Source organism: Cygnus olor, chromosome 1 (assembly GCF_009769625.2).
Source record: "Cygnus olor isolate bCygOlo1 chromosome 1, bCygOlo1.pri.v2, whole genome shotgun sequence".
Lineage (NCBI taxonomy): Eukaryota > Metazoa > Chordata > Aves > Anseriformes > Anatidae > Cygnus > Cygnus olor.
The window spans coordinates 46,280,064-46,299,569 of NC_049169.1; the positions used below are offsets into that span (position 1 = coordinate 46,280,064).

The 19,506-nt window shown below is 37.8% G+C and overlaps 1 protein-coding gene across 4 annotated transcripts in view; it reads left to right on the forward strand.

Moving 5' to 3' along the window:
- Positions 1 to 19,506, forward strand: part of LOC121069879 (ankyrin repeat and sterile alpha motif domain-containing protein 1B-like) — an 89,346-nt gene that overhangs the window by 17,729 nt on the left and 52,111 nt on the right. For 2 of the 4 annotated variants that reach the window (XM_040556413.1, XM_040556416.1), the window contains exon 2: positions 18,796 to 18,903. The gene's annotated coding sequence lies outside the window, so the exon portion shown is untranslated. Of the gene's footprint in view, positions 1 to 18,510; positions 18,904 to 19,506 lie in introns of those variants that run through there. The other 2 variants (XM_040556410.1, XM_040556400.1) reach the window with 2 other exon arrangements.

Here is a 19,506-nt window from a genome sequence, read left to right on the forward strand (position 1 = left end):
GAAAATATGGAAGAGAAATCTGTTTTTTTTCTCCTGTGCAGCTGTAGAAACAAGTGCCAGTGCTGTTCAATGACTCAAGGGCCATGCTCTATCAGCATTACAGAATGAAGTGAGCACATTGCAACAGAGAAAGTTGACTCTATATAAAATTAAAATCAATACATTAAAAAAAATAGGTTTATAATCTGATGTTTATACTATGGTAAGACTCACTAGAGTATAATAAAGCTTGATCATATGCAATGTAGTATAGCAGATTAAATTTCATAATTGCTAATAATAAGTAATCCTTCTGTCTCCAGGGTATATAGAAGGTTGAAAGGCAGCCAAACCACTGCATTTTCATTGTGTCAGTCTCCTTGGCAGTTCTTAGTGGAAGCATGCTGACGGGATGGGAGGGAGGATAGGAAGAGCCTGTAGGTAGGTATGGCATTGCTGTCAGGTTCATAAGTTACACAGGTTCACTGAAAAGTGGGTGCACAGTAGCACAGATTTTATATCCTCCCGCAGCACTCCAGCATGACATTCTTCTAGCTCAAGGGATTCAGTTATTCACTGCTCTCTCCCTCTCTTAATTTCATTTGTGAGATCATTTCACAGGAGTCTATCCTACTTTTAATGCTTCTACATAATTTTCTTGAATACTGGAAGTATGTAAAAGCAGTAAGAGGAGAATAGACCCCCAAGATTGGACTGTGTTTCCACTGTGCTAAATTCCTGTTTTACCATTCATAAGCTTTCACTCTACGAAACCTGTGCTGCTGCTCTAAGGTAGAATGTGTAGGTCTAGATTTCATTTTTTCTAAGATGGATAATAGGCATAGAAGTGGTGCATACAGGGGCATATCAGAGTGGTTCTGTTATATTACTGTATGTGAAAGTAAAGCTAAAAGAGCAAGTCTTTTACTCTTCTTCACATTTCTTTAATCATTTTTTACCATGCTGTGAAATAAAACATACTGTGTCATATAATTTTCTTTTTAAATCACATTGCTAAACTCAATACTTATTTATCTAGTGAAGCAGGAGGCCACATCTGAGCACATGTATTTTGGAGCCAGAGCAAGCAGGGATCAAACTCATTTGACGTTCAGTTTACAGCCCCTTTGCTTTTCATCTTGCTGGGCTGTGTCTTCTCTCATACTTTGCCATAGAGCAACAGAAATCCTGGATGCCTGAGATGCAAGGACAAATCTTACAAAATTGGGTATACCCAACTCCCGTCGTTCCTGCTGTAGTAAAACGTGTGTGTTTACAAAACAGGCTAGAGGTAGGGAGTTGACAATATTACAGGATCAAGAGTGGCTTTTAGTAAAAGTAGCTATCATCTTTGTCCTATACTACTATATGACTAATGTCATGACTGGGGTGAGTTGATCTGTGGCTCTTGCTAACCACTGATCCCAAGAGCCAAGGAGAGGTTCCTGTAGGGTCTAGAGGAAGGAGAGATATTAAAACTGCAGGTCACCCTCAGCTTGTCTCAAGTCTGCCTCAGTTTTGCACAACACATCAGTGGGCGAGGAGGAGAGAATTAATGCCAACAACAGTGTCCTTTACAGGTGAGTCTCAGCAGTCCTTCATGGAGTACAGCCAGGGAGAAATATTGCCACACAACTTCTCTCATTCAGTTTTGCATGAGGTTTTTGCTTTTAGTGGTTTGATTACACTTGAGTTGTGTCCAACGTTTTTTCCATCCCTGAGAGATTATAAATTCCGTCTTCCTAAGTGAAAGTCAGAACCCAGTGCTGTGAAACATTGACAATTTATTGAAGGGTAGCAAAGTGGCATATTCGTTTTGTCTTAGAGAGCACAAGGTAAAAGTCTTCAAGTTTGAAAATAAAAGGTTTCTCTTAGGTACAGCAGGCATACTGACTGCAAGTCTAAGCTGGTATCTGAAAGACCATCTTTCTCTTTTACATAATATTAAAGTTTCTGTGAGCAGTATTTTCAGTAGGGGTGCTCCAGCTTGTGGCAGATTGTTACTGTAAGTAGAATTTTAAAATTCATCTGTCTCTTACAATTTTATAAATGATTAGAAGCTAGTCAAAGTCAGGGCTTCAGATATCACAGAAAAATTAGGATGTGTCGGGTTTTTTGCTTCTCTTTCCTTCTCCTGTATGATAATTAAAAGCTTCTTCTGCAGTTATGGAATTTTCTTCCCCAATTAATATTGCTGATATTCAAGAGGTTGTGGCTTTGAGAGGTAGATAGACTTTGGTGAGACTAACGATGAAATCACAGGAGTGCGAAACAGTATAATCCAGATCTGCTTGTTCTAACCATAATGTGCATCTCTGAAATTGAAATGAAATTAAGTATGCTATAAGTACATAGCTAGAAGTATAAGCAGCTATATGACTGAATGTGTTTGTAGGGTAGGATTGTTGAATAAGAAAATAGTATTTTTACACAGTCAGCTTTCATTCTAGCATTAATTTTAACTGTACACATCTTTTCAGTTCTGCAAAGCACTGTAATCCTTATTTTATTGGAATACAGCATCTCTAAATGAGACACTGTCTTCATTGCAGTTGGTGGTATTTTGCCATTAGCATCAAGAAAACCAGGATGTCACCTTTGTTAACAACAGGAAACATTTGACAGAGACTTTTAGTGGCATTAGATCTTTGCGGGCAGGTAATTTATAACCTTGTGCAAAATATTTTAGATACTGTCAAAGTCCTAACATAAGTATTCTTGATAATTTATTAAACTGTGTTAAGCTGATATTCAGTGTACATTCAGAAATTAAAGCAAAGCAAGGCATATCTTAGCCTTTGGGAGCAAGGAGCCTTGGCCTGAGAACAAATGTGCAAATCTAGCTAAAAGGTAAAGTGTTAGGTGGGAACCAAACACAATTTCAATGGGCAACATAAGTTGTGCAGCCCCAGATTTCTTGCACTGTGGTACTTTTGGCATGCTGGGAAGGTTTCTCAGTGGGTTCTGCTGCCCTGAACAAGTACATAGGTCCACAGGCAAAAAAAAAATATAATAATAATTATTCTGCTTGGATGATTTTGTTGTTTAATATTAAAGTTAATGAAATGGCTGACCTATTGAATTATTTTCCTAACCATTTATCCGACTTTAAAATGCATGAAAAATTCAATACTAACAGCAAAAATGATTTAAATGTGTGTTCAGTGAGCGCATAATAATCTGCAATGCACAGATAACTTTTCAGTTTGCAGCACAGAGATTTAGCTGTGTAACTCTGAGCTAAGTTAAAATAATGATGTACGTTTTCCTGTTTAATTTTAGATTCTATTTTTCTGTATATGGGTCAGCTCCTTAACTCACTCCTGCATTAGTCTTGTTGCACAAAACAGTTTTCGAACTACGATCAGGTCTTCCATGTTTTCATTTCTTTAAAATACTGAACTGTAAATGAGGTTTAGTTTCTATCTAGAAATACAGAGGTTTCCAATGACAGTTATTGTCTTGTAATCTGCACAACAAAAGTTATGTTTACTCTCTGAAACTAATTATTTTTATTAGTGACTCTTCTACTGGTAAATCTCTGTTTTGTTGTTGTTGTTGTTGGTTGTTTTTTTTTAACCTTTCAGGAATTATAGAGTTTAAAGAGAAAAAACAGTTGCTTTTTTCCCATCCTATTCCATTGTAAAGTTTAATAGGTTTTTCTATCATTCACTTGTCCGTGTATCTTCTGTACTGTTGTGAGGAAATTTTTAGCACACTTGCTTGTGTCTACATTTTCACTAAGTGGGGGAAGGTGGGAAGGGGAGGGAATAACCTGTCTTATTTTGAACTTGCTATAGACCATATGAGCTTCTGTGAGCAAATCTGAATGAGTAATTCTTCAGTTAAGCATCTCAGAAATATGAGACTCTGCTCCCAGTTTTCTCTAGTATGGAGTAGTTTGATGCTGATCAAGTCCTGGCCTTGGCAGTCACTGTCTTTTCAGACGTGTTGTGATTTTCTGCAGCGGTGTAAGGGCTCCCTTGCACATTTTTATTTCCTGCTTTCTATTCACATGTGCATGGATGAACAGAATAAATATGTCACACATCTTTATATAAAGGTATGTGTGTGTTTAAACTCCACTTACACGTTTCCGTACACTTGCATGCCAAGTATTTGGAATCAAGTCAATGGATTATGCCCATTCAGGTTACTCTATGCTCTCTGTTTTATGCCATAGCACTACATCTTCCTGAGGACAGCAGTTTGGATCTCTCAGCAGAGTTCACTGGATGGTACTGCTGAGGGATACCAGCCCAGGTCTTGTCCATAGAGCTCTCCGTATTTAGTTCACTTGTACTATTCATACATGGAAATTCCAATTGCCCTCAGTTTATGTTTGATATAGGTGTTCTTAATGCATACTTTATTATTAAACACATGGAATAAAAATGTGGTTGTAATTACAAGAATGAGTGTCATCACATGAATAGAAACTGTATTCTGTGGATATATCACCTGGCCTTTAATTTTAACAGGTGTTATAAAGTGGTGAGCTGCTAAGTAAATATTACTTTTTTCCCTTCTCTGATTTTAGGTGATGAATGTAGGGAAAAAAAATGGCTAGTGTTGGCTTTTGGCTTTTTAGTGTCTATTGAAAAATAATTTCATGCAGATCTTACAGTAGACACACTTCATTGTGCTTGTCAATTGTTTCACAGCTTTACACATATTTTAAATGAGATAGCTGGACTATGCAGCTTTAGCATTTAAATGAAGCCAAATTAGTATTCTGTCAGCAAGCAGAAGGGGTTTTTATACTAGAAAGGTGTAGGAGGGAGATGGATAATGACGGGTAAAACTTGCTGATACAAACACATGCCATGTTTTCTAAAAAAAAAAATTTAAATGTAAAATTCTGAACCACTGAAGCTCATACATTGATAAAGCTGACCCTGGATGATTTTAACATATATGGCAATTCCTGGGGGCTTAGAAAATTTGTTAGCAAAATAATAATGTACAGAAGTAAATTTTGATATTTGCTAAGTATTTTTTACATCATGACACCATAATAATTTGCAATTTAGACAATACAAAAATTGTATCCTAGGGTTCTAGTGAAGAGATTTCATAAGATTTTAAGTAGCTAAAAATTTAAACTTTAGCAATTTAAAAAATAAAATAAACGACAATTTAAAAAATAAAATAAAATCCTCAGCAGGAGCCAAAATTTTGAGCATGTGCACAACACTTATTTCTTTGAAACATTCTCAAACAGCCGTTCTGCAAAATGTTTCATGTTGGTAAAACATTTTCTCTATATAGCTCATCTCAGCAGAGAATTAAGCAATCATTTTGTGCCAGGTAGTGCTCTAAGTCATCACAGGCTGCAGCTGGGGAGGGGAACTGGTTGCAGTGGTCCCAGCAGCACCACTTGTGCAGAAGATGCACTGTACACACTACGAAAGAATAGAAATGTATGTGGGTGTTTGTTCTCTTCATTTCAACGGTATCCTAGAGGTGCAAAATAAGGACAGAGACTGCTGAAGAATGAGGCTGTCTCTTGCTGCAAGCTGAACCACTTGGGTGGTTATACCATAAATGACATATAACATGGAAATTAAACATACATTCAAAATGTTTATTACATGGTTATTTCACTGCTTGGAGTGAAGAGCAGATGCCTTTAAATCACATCTGATTTTACAGCTTCCTTTTCATTTTTCCCCAGGCTCTTTACTCCTTGGTCAGCAGGTTTTGCTTGTTCCTTTGTTGCTGTTTCTCCCTGTTGCCTCCATAGTAGTCAGTAGATGAGGTGGTGGTGTGGTTGCAAATGCAGATTAAATTGCTGAGCTGGGTGGGAGTCAGTAAATAAATAAAGGGGACTTGGAACAAAGCTGCAAGGGGAAAAGGAACTTGGAGAAGGAACTGTTGAGCTAAAAATAAGATGTGAAGAGAGATAGGGAGAAGGATGACAGGTGAGAGAGAAGGAAGTGGAATTTGCTAAGGAAGAGGATAGGAAAAGTGTCTGAACAGCCAGAGCAAACAAAATAAATATACTCTGGTTTATCAGAAATGCCTTGTGGATGTCACCTATTGGTATCTTTCGAATAGCTACCTTTTAATTTTATTGTAAAATGTAAGTCCTTCCATTAGCTATTTCTCATCTGATTAGTATAATGACCCATTTTTTAGTCTCCCTATTCTTCTCCTGTGTTATTCAGCCTCTTCAAATTTCTGCTGCTCATTTTGTCTCTCATAGGTTCCAAATTCCCATTTTACCTTATTATTTCAGGAGCTTGCGTTGGTTGTCTCTGCAGTTAAGAAAAGGATTAATAAAACTTAACATTTGCATTTTAAGTTCTCAGCAGATACAACTGCTTGTACAGTCACAGCTTGGTTCTAGCTTGTGCCTTCCCTTGCCATCCTTTTGCTTATGGTTTGCACATGGCTTTCTTTTTTTTTTTTTTTTTCCTGCTTTCCCCTCACTCCCCAACCATGGATACGGAGGAATCCCATGCCTGCGTGAGGTTACTTACACTGAATCTCATCTCACATTGGTCTGTAAGACAAGTGCGGGCTGCAACATTATACAGGCATAGCTCTCTGGCAGTACTCATTGCTGTCTGCACGTCCTGGTGCCGAGGTGTGTGGAGATGCGCTCAGCATCACCCCGGGCAGAGTCCTACGTCCCAGGTTGCTCTCGGCAGCCAAACATGGGACGGCTGCGGGACAGCTCGGAGCAGGGACGACACTGAGTGGATGGCATGGAAAAGTGCATGTGAAAGCATCCCACTGTGTTCCATAGCCCTCTCTGCCTGGCAGCATCACAGCATGCTGCTTTAGAACCGGCTCCATGACAATGCCCAGAGGGCTATGCCAGCAGAGAACGATTTTCAGGAGCAAATTTGAAACTTTCAGGGTTCACCATGCTCTCTGTTTTCTGAACTGGAATACAGCTTATATCTCCTGGGCAGGTGATGTGCCAGAATCTCATGTTTTCTTTGAAAATATTTTGTTAACTTTACATACAGTTCTGAACCTTGAAGTTCAGAATCTGAAGAATTATCTTGAAGGAATCTAGAGAATTATCCCTAAACCAGCTGTGCTGTACTTGCACGGGAAAACTTTGCTGCGCTGCTGCAAAGGTGGTTCTGTCGTTTTGGCTGACAGCAAGGCAGGTGCCTGTGCCCTGGGAGTGCCCTTCCTGACAGTAGGAGCGTTAGCACTTGGTAGATGACTTATGAAAGATATTACTTCAGAAAACATCAGCTGCACCCATCTCTGACCAAGTTAAGGTAAAACACAGGCGTTCCTGAAAATTAAGAAATTGTCCCTAGCTGAGTAAGCCTTTTATGTGTGATACAGCAGCATAACAAAAAACTTCAAAAGTATGTCTTAACCTTTTAACTAACGTATTTTTCATCCTACTACTAAAGTAGCGCGGTCATTTACTTTTCCTTCTGTGCAGAAATTTGGTTTACTTATGCTGTTGAGTATCTGTAACAAATTTATTTGAGAAGAAAATATTTTATGATTCAAAGGTTAATAATGCAGCAGAAGCAGATAAGTATAAATGTCAGGGCTCTTAAAGTAAGAAAAGCCCTATATTTTTCTAAATCCAGATTATCACAAATACAAAAAAGAAAGAAACCAACATATAAACAAGATGTGTACAAGAATAGAAAAGTTTTTAAAACTATACTTAACTGACAACGATTAAATTTAGGCTTATTTTTTCATTTGAAAAGCCCCAAATTCTGTAGTACAACTCAGAAGTACATTCTAAGTCTAAATAAGTCACGTGAAGACATCCCAAGTAGCTACATATTGGAACACAGCAAATACGTAAGTTACATTGTCATCTAATTGTCCATAATAAGCTTTTTTTTTTTCCTCTTTGCTTGTTATTCATATAAATCTACTCTTCTGATTCATCATTAATCATAGTTCATGTAGTGATTTGGTATAAAATGTTCATGACAGGATTTCTTATGTTACAGTGAGTTAATGTGATCTGTACTGTAGTGCATATTTCTGACAAGATCATGTAGAAATGTGGCTTCACAGTAGTAACACGGATTACTATACCTAATGCTATAAGTTAATACATATAAATAAATATACATATAAACTAATGCATTTTCTTTCAGGTTTAAAATTTCAAGCTCCAGCAAAATTAAAGGTCCCAAATAAATTGTCCCAAATAAATGTGGATTTTCATGGCATTTCTGATCTGAAGGGTGATTATTTAATGGTGTAGCAGCATTCATAAAATAGGATTAAAATAGAGTATGATCTTTTTAATGCATAAATGGGCTGAATCAGTTATATAAGATTTAATTGAAGAAATGTGCAAGTGATTTATTTTGGAAGTACAGATCAGATCACATGAAAGAATGTAACAAGCTCTGAGTATATTACTGAGCAGCAGTACTGGGGGAATAATTTGGGCAGGAGTAGAGCTGCTGGATATTAAACCGATCATCAGTCAGTAGCATAACACAGAAAAAGACAGTGATGTATGGGTGTTGTGCATACTAACAAGGAGAGCATGTATAAAACCTTGTAGACGTCTGCTCCTTTGTACGGTTTACAAATTTAGGCATGTGTGATATTCTTGGAGAAAAGTTTTGTGAAATTGCATGTATGTTATGATAAATGACTTGCCAAAAAAAGGAAAGCTCTTCTTTTATCTCTTCTGTTTTATATTATTTATTTTAAAGGTAAACATTTTATGTATATATTTATATTGCTTTTTAGATGAGGGGAGGAGGATAGTTGTCTTTTTTTCTGCTCATGTTGTACTTTAGAAATTATGGCTGTGTCTCAACTGGAAAACTTGACCAGACACATAGTATAATAAGCATGTTCCTTTTAGAGAGAATGAGATTGAGAGCATATGTAACTTTCCGCCAACATGTGAGTGGATGTTACAAAGGAGATAATGATTAATTATTTTCATAAATCAGTGAGGACAGAACAAGAGCTAGAGAAGAGACAATTTAAGTTAAATATTAATGATAACATAATTCAAGAATCAGAACAGTTAATCATTGGATCAAGGGTATTTGCTATATTGCAATATTTAGAATTATAGAAAGGTATGACTAGACATTGTGGAGACTCCTAACAAAATTAGGAGCTGTTTGGGAATTGTTATAGATGTGATTCAAGGCCTTTGACTTCTTGCAATGTGGGGTTGCTGTCCTGTGGTTAGCTGTGTGCACAGGACCACTAAGTCATTTTGGTTTCCTGTAGATCCAAGAATCTTCTCTGCAAAATGAGGACTGATGGTGTTACACTACTGATGGGGAAAGTGGAGAATGAACTCCTTGAACTCTTTCCTTCTTTTGACTCTATCATGTGGGTGGATGGGCCTAAGGTAAAGAACAAGAAAGTCAAAGTCTGAGCCGTGCAGATGAGGCTTATCTCCTTTTTGACACTCCCTCTGAAGAGAGCTTTCTCTGTTCAGGAACTTTTGATAAGGATGAAGAAAAAATAGAGAAAGAGCAGAGGTGAAGAAAACATGCTACACGACCAACCCCTCTCAGTGCGAAAATTCAAATGGAATTTATAGCGAGAAAGACTCCCATGATAATCCATTCACTTGTGGGTTTTGCCAGGGTGCTTCATTAATAATGTAGCTGCCAAAACCGGTGGAATTCTAAAAGATACACACTTATATTCTTTTTAATTTAAGAAGTAACTTCAAGGAAAACAAGTTCAATATGACCAAACTCTGCTTTTTGATGTTGTATAAAGTTAACTGAAGTGAAGAATCAGCCTCCTTTTGGAGAGTTCTTCAGTACAGTTTGCCCACTTTCTTTGTTCTGAATTAGTTATGTACAAAAATTTCTCTTCCTTAAGCCAGACTAATGTTGAATGTTTAATGAAGGGATCTGCATAAGAATATGTGTATGATCTGAATGGCCTTGCAGTTTTAATTTATCTCAAATCATGCAGACAATCTTTCATGCTGAAATTTGTCATGTTGCTCAAAGCCACAAGGGAAGAACTCACTTGAGCTATTGATGGCTGAATATTTTTGCCACTTTATTTGTATCCTTTTGTAACCCCACTTTTTGATGGTGTTCCTTCCTGCTCTTACCTCAAGGCATGAAAGAAAAAGATATTTTGAGAAATGCTTGCGCTGTCCCCTTGCTGCCCCTGGCAGAGTTAATCCAGCCATCCTGCTGTGCTCGTAGAGCCTGTTCTCTCCCACCCACGGTGCTTCCTCCTCACAGATTAAGAGTCAAAGTACAGCGTGATGCCAGCACTGCCTGTGATGTATGATTCTGGTCTGCCATGGTGGCCATTGCCTTTTTAAAGGCAGTAATAGTGTTGCTACAGTTGTGATGGTCTAGAGATTATAAACGAAGGAAGAATCTAAGGGAGAACTAATGGCTTTTTTTTTCAAGCTATATAATGTATCTGGAAAATGGACAAGATGATGTGTTCAGGTGTTCAGTTGACAGGTAATATCACAGTCCAAATCAAACAAAGATTAGACAAAATTGCTCTTAATTTATTTCAGTTATGCTAATCAATTAGACTACCTGAAAGAAAGCAATAGATTATAACAGCTGCAGTTGAGATGAGCTAGTGGCTTGTACATTTGTAGCTTCTTCCAGTTGGTGCTGGAGGATGAGGCTGATGAAGGTTGAGGAGGGTGTGAAGCCTAGGAAGGGGTGCTACTACAATTTATTTAAAGCTATGAGTTTCTTTCAGAATCTGTAATAATTGTTTTAATGAGCTTATACAAAGATTGCAAACCAAAGAAGTATAAGGCAACTGGGAAAATAGTTTGGTGGAGGTTCTTTTTAAATATTGTTATAGTAAGGTTGTATGTCATGCCATAACCTGTACTAAGGTTATAGGTCATTCAAAATTTATTCTTTTCGGGATTGTCCTTACTGAAAGTAACATGGTGAAATGATCATCTAGCTGTTGCTACAGAACTAGTAGAGCAATAATTGAGGTTCTTCTTTACATCATGTCTTATATGTGTAGCTGCATATTTCCTGTGAAGTAATGAAATGGTAAAGATCTTGATAGAAGAGATATCCCTGGACAGCATAACCCAAAACAGAGTCAATGGTGCCTATACTAGCACATGACAAAATGTGTTTTATTTCATCCAGTGTGCCAAATGCTGTCAAAGAAAACTGTATGGCCAAGGCTAAACAGCCACTCTGCAGCGGAGTGAATCTGCACTGATTACTGATAAGACAGAAACAGTTAGGAGAAGAAAAACAATTTTCATGAAATGGCTACCCTTTTTGTGACAGTTTTGTTCCAGTCCTCGGAGGGAAAATGACAGACACATCTGACAAACAAACTAGAAAAATAAAGGTAGTAACAGCTGAATACTGAAAAGAATAGGCTCATGGACCATGGTTTCTGTTAAAACATTGGCTTTAGGGTTCTTTGTTTGTGCTAGCTGGCCACATCTTTCAGGTGGTCCAGTGTGAGAGAAGGTGTGATTTCATTGTAGTGGATGCATCTCATGTCTGACATGCACTTCTGTAAGCATTAAATTTCCACCCCATTTCTCTTTCCCTTATCATCAATCCTCAGTGTGAGCTCTTCTGTGGTCAAGCAAGGAAACATATAAGGAGCTGGCTTTACAGTGGACTGCTCTTCACCTGTCTCCCAGGTTTGTTTCAGCGAGGTTGGCTCCCTGGGGTGCAGTCCTGGGAGCTTGCTCTGCCATGGTGTGTTTCTGCTCTGCAGAGGAGCACCCGTCCCATCCATCTGGTATTTTTCCCAGCCCTGGTACTTTCTTCTGCAGATCTTCTTTCTTTTCAAGTGTCAGCTCCATGTAGATTTCCTGAAACTTACAGGACATATCACCTGCACTTTGGCAATGTATTGGGGTGGGTTGTGTCCTGACCATCATGCTCTCAGTTTATAATAGTAGAGTATTGACGTTGCCAGTGATGCGTCTTGTATCAGAGGTTATAAATGCTTTTTATATTGAATGTTTAATACTTTAGGGGATAAGTGTATTTTAGGTTGCTGTGTGTGCTGTTCTGTGCAAATCACTCCACAAAGCAGCCTAAATGTAAGCCATAGATAGCCTCTTCACATCAATTTTGCTTGAACTAGTTATTCAGGGGTGGAGGCCATGCTTTTAATGTAAATGTTTTACTATATGCAAAAATAATTTAATAAATTGAAAATACCTTAATACAATAATACTTAGGTCTTCAAGCATCCAATGGTAACTTGCAAACATAACAGGATTTTGAATGCTTTTGGAATAACCTGTCTCAACATTTGTTCTAATGCTTGGTCCAGGTTCTCCTGTCCAGTGTTTGGCTTTTCTGTATGTATGTTGAAATCAATCTTTTTTTTTTCTTTTTTTTTTAAAAAAAAAAATCTTTTTATTTAGCAGATGAATGTCCCATTCTTTAAGAGCTTGAATGTTTTGATTTTGGTTTAGGGTTGTTTATTTTTTTTCCTTTTACTTGGAATTAAGTCCATGATGAAAATGAATCAAGATCAGAAAAAGGATCAACTAACTTTACAGCTGTTAGCATTTTCTGCAGAGATTTGTATTTTATCTCCAGTTTCTCGTTATATGAGCTATATTTCAGCCTTGTGTACAAATTAATGTGTTTGGCTGATAATTGCATATTAAACATAGATAAGTAAACGATTAGCTCATTATGAAATGTGTTGTAGTACCAGTAACATTAATTAAAACGTATCCACTATGTAAGTAATCCTGCAAAATATAATAAGATAACATATTGGTGTTGCAATTGCTCTCTCATCGTCCTGTATGATTAACATTGAGGACCTCAAGGAGGTTGGCCAGGAACAATACTGCTGGTCTCTTTGATTGCACATTTTCCAAATCTGATCTGAGCCAGCAACTAGACCCGCTATTAGTTCAGCACAGAAGTAAAAAGGCAAGTCAGTACTGGAGAGAACAGTCTAAGAATACTCTTCTAGTATTCAATTTGGGAATTTATTCCACCTTTCAAGCTGTCCAATATTTTTTCCACTTAGTGCCTGTGAAAATAGAAGGAATTTATTTCACTCTATATACAGACCTGCTTAGTGCTTGCTGTTTTTCACATAAAGAATATTTTCAGTCTTGCCTCTTAGAATCATTATTGTAATAGTCTATGCGTTTGTATGAATAATACACTTCTAGGATTTCTGAGTTATGTTTTTGAGCCTCATGTGTTAAAAAAAAAAAAAAAAAAGAATGCACATATGTAATATTTGTCATTAAATCTGAGGCTTCCAAAAATATTAAATTGTGACATTTTTAAAGATCATGGATTTAACTTCTTTGTAATTAAAAAATAAAAAATAAAAATAAAATTAAAATGCATGTTAAAAGTGGTTCATTCAGCACATAGCCTGAGACACATCCTCAGGAGATAAAATGCCCAGGTCTCATTTTTGTTCAGGTTTCATTGTATTTTCTTGATTTTTATTAATGAAAATTTAAAATAATATTTTTCCACTGAAATAATGAGAGTTATCAATTGCAAGCACAAAATCATTATTTTGTTTTTATCCTTAATGGAGCAAATGTACCAGCACCTGATATATTCAGACAGCCAATTCTTAAACTAATGAGAAATTTGAAAACAATTTAATGACAAAAATGTCCAGTGAAGTCAAGGCAAAAATTCCCATGGCCTCCACAGTACCAAAGGCTATCCTGAGCACTTCTGCAAAAAAAAAATTGTAAATCCTCATGCACCTGAGTCTGAGGTGGGATGGCAGGGGCTGAGCAGGACTGCAGCACCGCTGATCTGCAGCAAGCTAACTGGCAGCAGTGCAGCTCGGATGGGAATAAGTACCTGTGATTCAAAATTGCTTTTTCCTTGAGAAGGTTCTTGCTCTTTGGCTGGCTACTCAGTACCATTAAACTGCAGATTTGCAACTATTTTTTTCCCTTTTTTTGGGGGGGTGGGGAGCAACATCAGTTCTTCATGATCAACATATAGAAACAGGACTTGTTAGGCAGCCATCTGTCTCTGAAATGCTATCACCAAGACAACTGACATCTGTTTCCAGTTGGGTGATTAATTCAGGGGGATAATGACACATATTTTGTATCATTATGATATGAAATCATAAGTCTCTTGCAAGTCTTTTCATATACATAAAAAAATGATTGCTTCCATTGTAATTGTGGAAAGCAGAGGTGTCTTACTCTGGGCAGAATTGCAGCAAGGATGCTTGGGAGCCTCTCTCTTGCTATGTGCCTGCACTTTGCTGTGCTTTTGGGGTGCTACCAGAGAATCCCTGCACTGTTTAAAAACGAACAAGGGTTTGTGATAATTTGGGGTCATGACTGTAGGGCTGGAAGGAACTAGCAGCTACAGCATGAGGATCAGCATGAGAAAGATAATAAGGTATTGCTATGTGAAAAATGCAATGGAAGTTTAATATGGTTTGGGTGTGTCTGGTGCCGATAAGCCACCAGGCATTCAATATTGCAGCTACCTTACATAGCTTTTGCTTTCTTCTGCCTGCACGTCTCATGTTCCTGCACGTGAGATGGGAAGAAAGGAGGTGGGAGGGATGCAGGATCTTGCCTTTCCCCACAGCTCTCAGTCACTTCAGGTCTAGGGCTGATCCCATGGGAGCTCGCCCTTGTGGTGGAGATTAACGAGCCCGCTTGGTAAATGGGACTCCTGGGTCTCCGACATCCCACAACAGCTTTAGCTGAGCTGGGAGATTGGGGCATGGGGTCATTTATCAGCTCTGCCATGTAGTGACTGTCATAATTTTTTATGAAAGTATAATGACTCAGCCATATTATCTTTCAAATTATGCCATTATTACACTGTGGAATTTTGGTTGGTGTGTGTTTGTTTGTTTGTTTGTTTGATGTTGTTTTGTGTGTGTGTGTGTGTGTGTGTGTGGGTATGTGTTTATTTTTTGGGGTGATGGTGAACTGTTGGTCAGAGATATCAGTTAGATGAGTAGGAGTTTTCAAACTTTGAGTAAAAGTGTCCTCCATCCTGGCCATTTATATAGTAATGCATTTAATCCATTTTCAAATTTTCAGTTATACCAAGCATGATGATCAGGTGAGCTGTGCTGGATGACCTAAGCTAGCTTCATGAGTATTCTGGGCATTATCATGTCTTAGGATTAGTCCCGTGGTGTGATATTGTGGCAGAAAAATGGTAATAATCAATATATTCTTCACCCACAATTCCAGAATAGCCTGGAGTTTATTGCAGCATGATCAGCAGTACAACAGTTTAATAAAATTGAATTTAGCTAGCTTTTTAGGTTGGTTGCTTGCAGAAATAGAAGAACCATGCCTTATTGGTTTGTATTTAAATTTTTTTCTTCTTAGCTCTAAATGTTAAGGTTGTTTACTAATTAAATGAAGCTTAAATTCTGAAGTGTCTGATGCTGCCACTAGAGAATTACCAGTACTGTTCTGATCACTCTCTGCTTTTCCACATTGAAGCTAGCTCCTAGTGTCTGATCGCTGTTGCTGTTTTAGACCAGACTGCTTGCACTACCGCAGTATTAATTTTGCACCATACAGTAACTTTTCAGATTATTCCAAAAGGAAGGGAATTGATGTCTTGAATTTCAGTAATCTTTATAATGCCAATTAAAAAAAATAAATAAAAGTAGAATAATTATAAAAATGCGATGTTCATTCCTATTATTCAATCAGAAGAAAAGATCAGGCAGAAGTTTGTTGCAGAAATAATGCTCAGTTTTAGATGGAGTAACTTGTTAATTCCAGCATCTGCACATATACAGCTATCAGGGAGTTGCTGGGCTACATGTGTTTGTTTTTTAAACATCTGTCAGCTAAGTCAGAAATCTAAATGTTGAATGTTGCATTGGTTATATTTCTGGATTTCTTACATTTCCTAGTGGAATTTTATTTTGTATACTAATCATTGGAGAAGATAGAGATAAAAACAGGATTGTGTTTGTGTGCATATACAATTTCTTTGGACAAATTATTTGGGCCATTCTCCTTAATTATATTACAAATACAAGCAAATATATTAGATGGAGTTGCATTATTTTTGTCTTAGGTATTGTACTGTTGGTGTGGATCGCCATTGTACCATTGTGCTTTTCCTGTCCTAGTAATGAAATACAGGCTGTGCAGTGCCTTAAGCTACACTCACAGTTTGATGACATCTTCTAGCTGATTACTGCAGCCACGCTGCAAAACTTATTTCATTGTCATGTATGAAGTAGGCTCCAGTTCACTTGACAAAATGTCTTGCTGCATAGCCCTTGAGTGCGTGGTATTGGTTTCACTGTTACATGGTACAAAGAAGACATTCATTCACCAGCAACTAACTTGTGGGCTAAATATGTGCAAGACTTTTAATGGTGTTTTGATATAAAACCTTAAGGTGTTCCTAAGGTATTGCATTAGGCAACTTTACTATTACACATCATTGGCCTATATTTGTGATATTTGACAGTTGTGATAAACACTGTCAAGGATAATCCATCATAGAACAACTTTTTGGCATTTCAGGGTGTTTGTCTCAGAACTCAAATATAGAAGTGCCTCAGAAAACAGTATTTTACATTCATTAGTCAAGTATCAGGCTTTACAAATCCGTTTCAAGAAGAAAACAAGTGTCTTCATTTGACAATATGTAGTTCAGATGAGTAAATAGATCTATTAGCTGAGGATGATATGTTTGTGTAGATTGCATCTTTAAATCCCTACTACTACCACTTCTCTCTTGGGTTGACCACCTTTTTAGTGGAATAACAAAATATGGAATAAACTTAGAAGTGTCTATGGTGTTTAAAGATCTGTATTGTTTTGAATATGAGCACACTTTTTGAAATAGGTTAACCATTTAGACCTGTATCCTGATCTCTGATGTGGGAAGTCCCACAAGACTCCTCTCCTGTTCAGCAGCTGTATGAAGTCACAGAGAATTAGTTTGTGTGGATTTCTTTGCCTGGTTTGATATGGCTAATAAGGCATTCAAAGCACTGAGGACCTCAACATGACCCACGAACTGTAGATTGACTTAAAAATCTCTGGGTAGATGCTCTTGATGATGGGGAAGCATTATGAAAGAAACAAGTTCACTGAAGTGCATTACCTGAGTAATGCTTAAAGCAGCTGTAGTTCTTTCACGTGTTTCATACAGTTAAATACTGAGATAAACTGTGCACCCTTGTGTTTAACATTCAATGTAAACTGAATACATAAGTCTCCCGAATGCCTCTGGCATTTCAGTATGCTGTGCTGTCTGAAGCTGTGCTTTATGAGTGCTTCTGCAAATTTAGACTAACGTGAGAGAGAACATAACAGGCCTGTGGGACTCCACAGCTTGGGTCTGCTGCTGGGCTTCAAGGTCTCAACAACCCTCTTCAGCTGCCTCTCATGTCATAGCCCATCATTTTATAGTTACAGGCAAACAGGATGTTCTTGATGTTCAATGATGTCAGATAGTGCAGTAAAATTTGACAAAGTGTGAGTGAATTCACTTGCCTATGGATAGGAGGTCACCCACCAGAATGACGGCTGTGTTGCTGTACCATAACCTGAGATACTGGATCTAAGAGCTGCCTTTGGAAAGTTGTTGCACTTTCTTTGTTGTTGTTTGCTGTTTTGTTTGTTTGTTTGTTTGTTGTTGTTTTGGTTTTTTTTGTTTTTCATGAATGTTAGTTCTTAATATTACTGCTTAAACTGAGGTAGTTGTTCCCTGAAGAGGTACCATTTTCAGGGTTTTTGTGGGTACTATTACTTTCTCTAGGATGAGTGAGAAATTCCTTTCGACTGAAGGGTGTTGACATGCGGTGGTCCTAAATATAGTGGGAAGTACTGTCTTCTGGGAGTGAATGGAGGCAGCTCTGGAGTATGAAACCATACACAGTCTGCAAGAGTTATGTGAGGATACCTCTGAGGACAGAGGCTTGCTTCCGCAGTTATGGCTGCTTTACACTTTGAAGCAATTGTAGCCATTAAAGAATAGCATCAAAATATGTGTTTGTTTTTGTTTTTGCCAATAATGCTTAAGTTTCCTACTTTCTGCTTCTTCTCTTCTGTTCTTCCGTTGCCCCAAGATCAGTGGTTTTTTTGTATGTGGTAGGGACATGGAGAGGTACAGGTGGGGAGTAGTTGGAGTAAATTTGGAACACTTTTTCAGCAGTGTTTTTGGAGTTTAGACAAGCAGAAGGCATTTGAACCTGTCCACTGATGGTCAGGTTTGTGTGCAATAGAGATTTTTCATTGCATATGATAAAAGTAGTAGACCACCAGGACAAGGTTGGGGAGAATGTTCGTCCTGGTTTTCTTACATGAGGATGATTCTCCAAGATAAATGCAAACTCTGCATGTCATTCAGAGATTACCTGCAAAAGGCATGGTGAATAGATTTAAAAGTAATACTATTTGATCATTGTGCAGTTCATTTTCTCCCTTGTCGCTGTCTCAAAGTATTTCCTGGCTGTTCCTCACTCTCTGGTCCTTAATATCCGCATATTTCCCATACCTATGAATCCCTTTCATTCACTTTTTGCCTCCATCTCTACGTTTCCAGTCTCTCCCTCCCCTTCCCTTGTTTTTGCTCCTGCTTTGCTGACTCTCTTCCTGTGTCATTTTTCTCTCCTCCTTACTCATCTGTGAGCCTATTTCTCATTTTCTGCATCCATACCTACTTTGGTATCTTACTCCATTTTACAGGATTTTTCCTCTGATCTCACTTCTCATTTTCTCTGTCTTTTGTTGCCTTGCACTGTTCTGTGTCTCCTTAACCTGCGTGGTAGACTAACTTGTTAAAATGTTTAAAGTGAGAATGGTCTCAGTCCGAATGGATCTTTATTTAATGATTACAATGTGTTCTTTTTAATGAGATCTTTTTGTTACTTTTTCAGGTCTTAAAAATTAGCTTGATTGGCCACCGGAAGCGTGTTCTGGCATCTTTGGGAGACAGGCTGCACGAAGATCCTCCTCAGAAACCACCTCGGTCGATAACCCTCAGGGTGAGTCCCCATGAAAATTTGTTTGCATTTCTTTAAAAGTCAGCAAACATTTCATAATATTCACATGAAATCAATGGCTGCTTTGAGTGGGATTCAGCTTAATGTCTCTTTGGCAGTTTACAGTGTGGATGTCTTAGGCTGACCTCATCAGCCACACCTGGTCTTATAGCCATTGGAGAAAATTTGACATTTTTACTGGGTGATTCATCTGACCTGGTTCAGAAGTCTACGTTAGGATGAGATAAGTAGTGTCTTAGAAGTGCCAGCTTATCCTCTCAGCTGAAGAAGTTAGCTCAGGATCAGACGTCTACAAGCTGCATGCCTACATCAGCCCTTAGGAGTCCCAGCCCAAGTGATCAATATTGCAGAACAAGAGTTACTGTTTTCCGTTCATGTTTTGAAAATGCTTTCACTTACTTTTCAGAGGAATGCTTTATACTTTCTTTAAAGATTGCCTCTTGAAATTGTTGAGATAAAAATGCCATCAAGGTGTTACTGTGTATAAAAAATTTATTTGCATTTTTATTTTTTATTTGTATTCCCACCTTCAGAAGCCTTGTTGCAGTGTCCCTGGTTTTTTTTTCACACTTGCCCAGTTTTAGT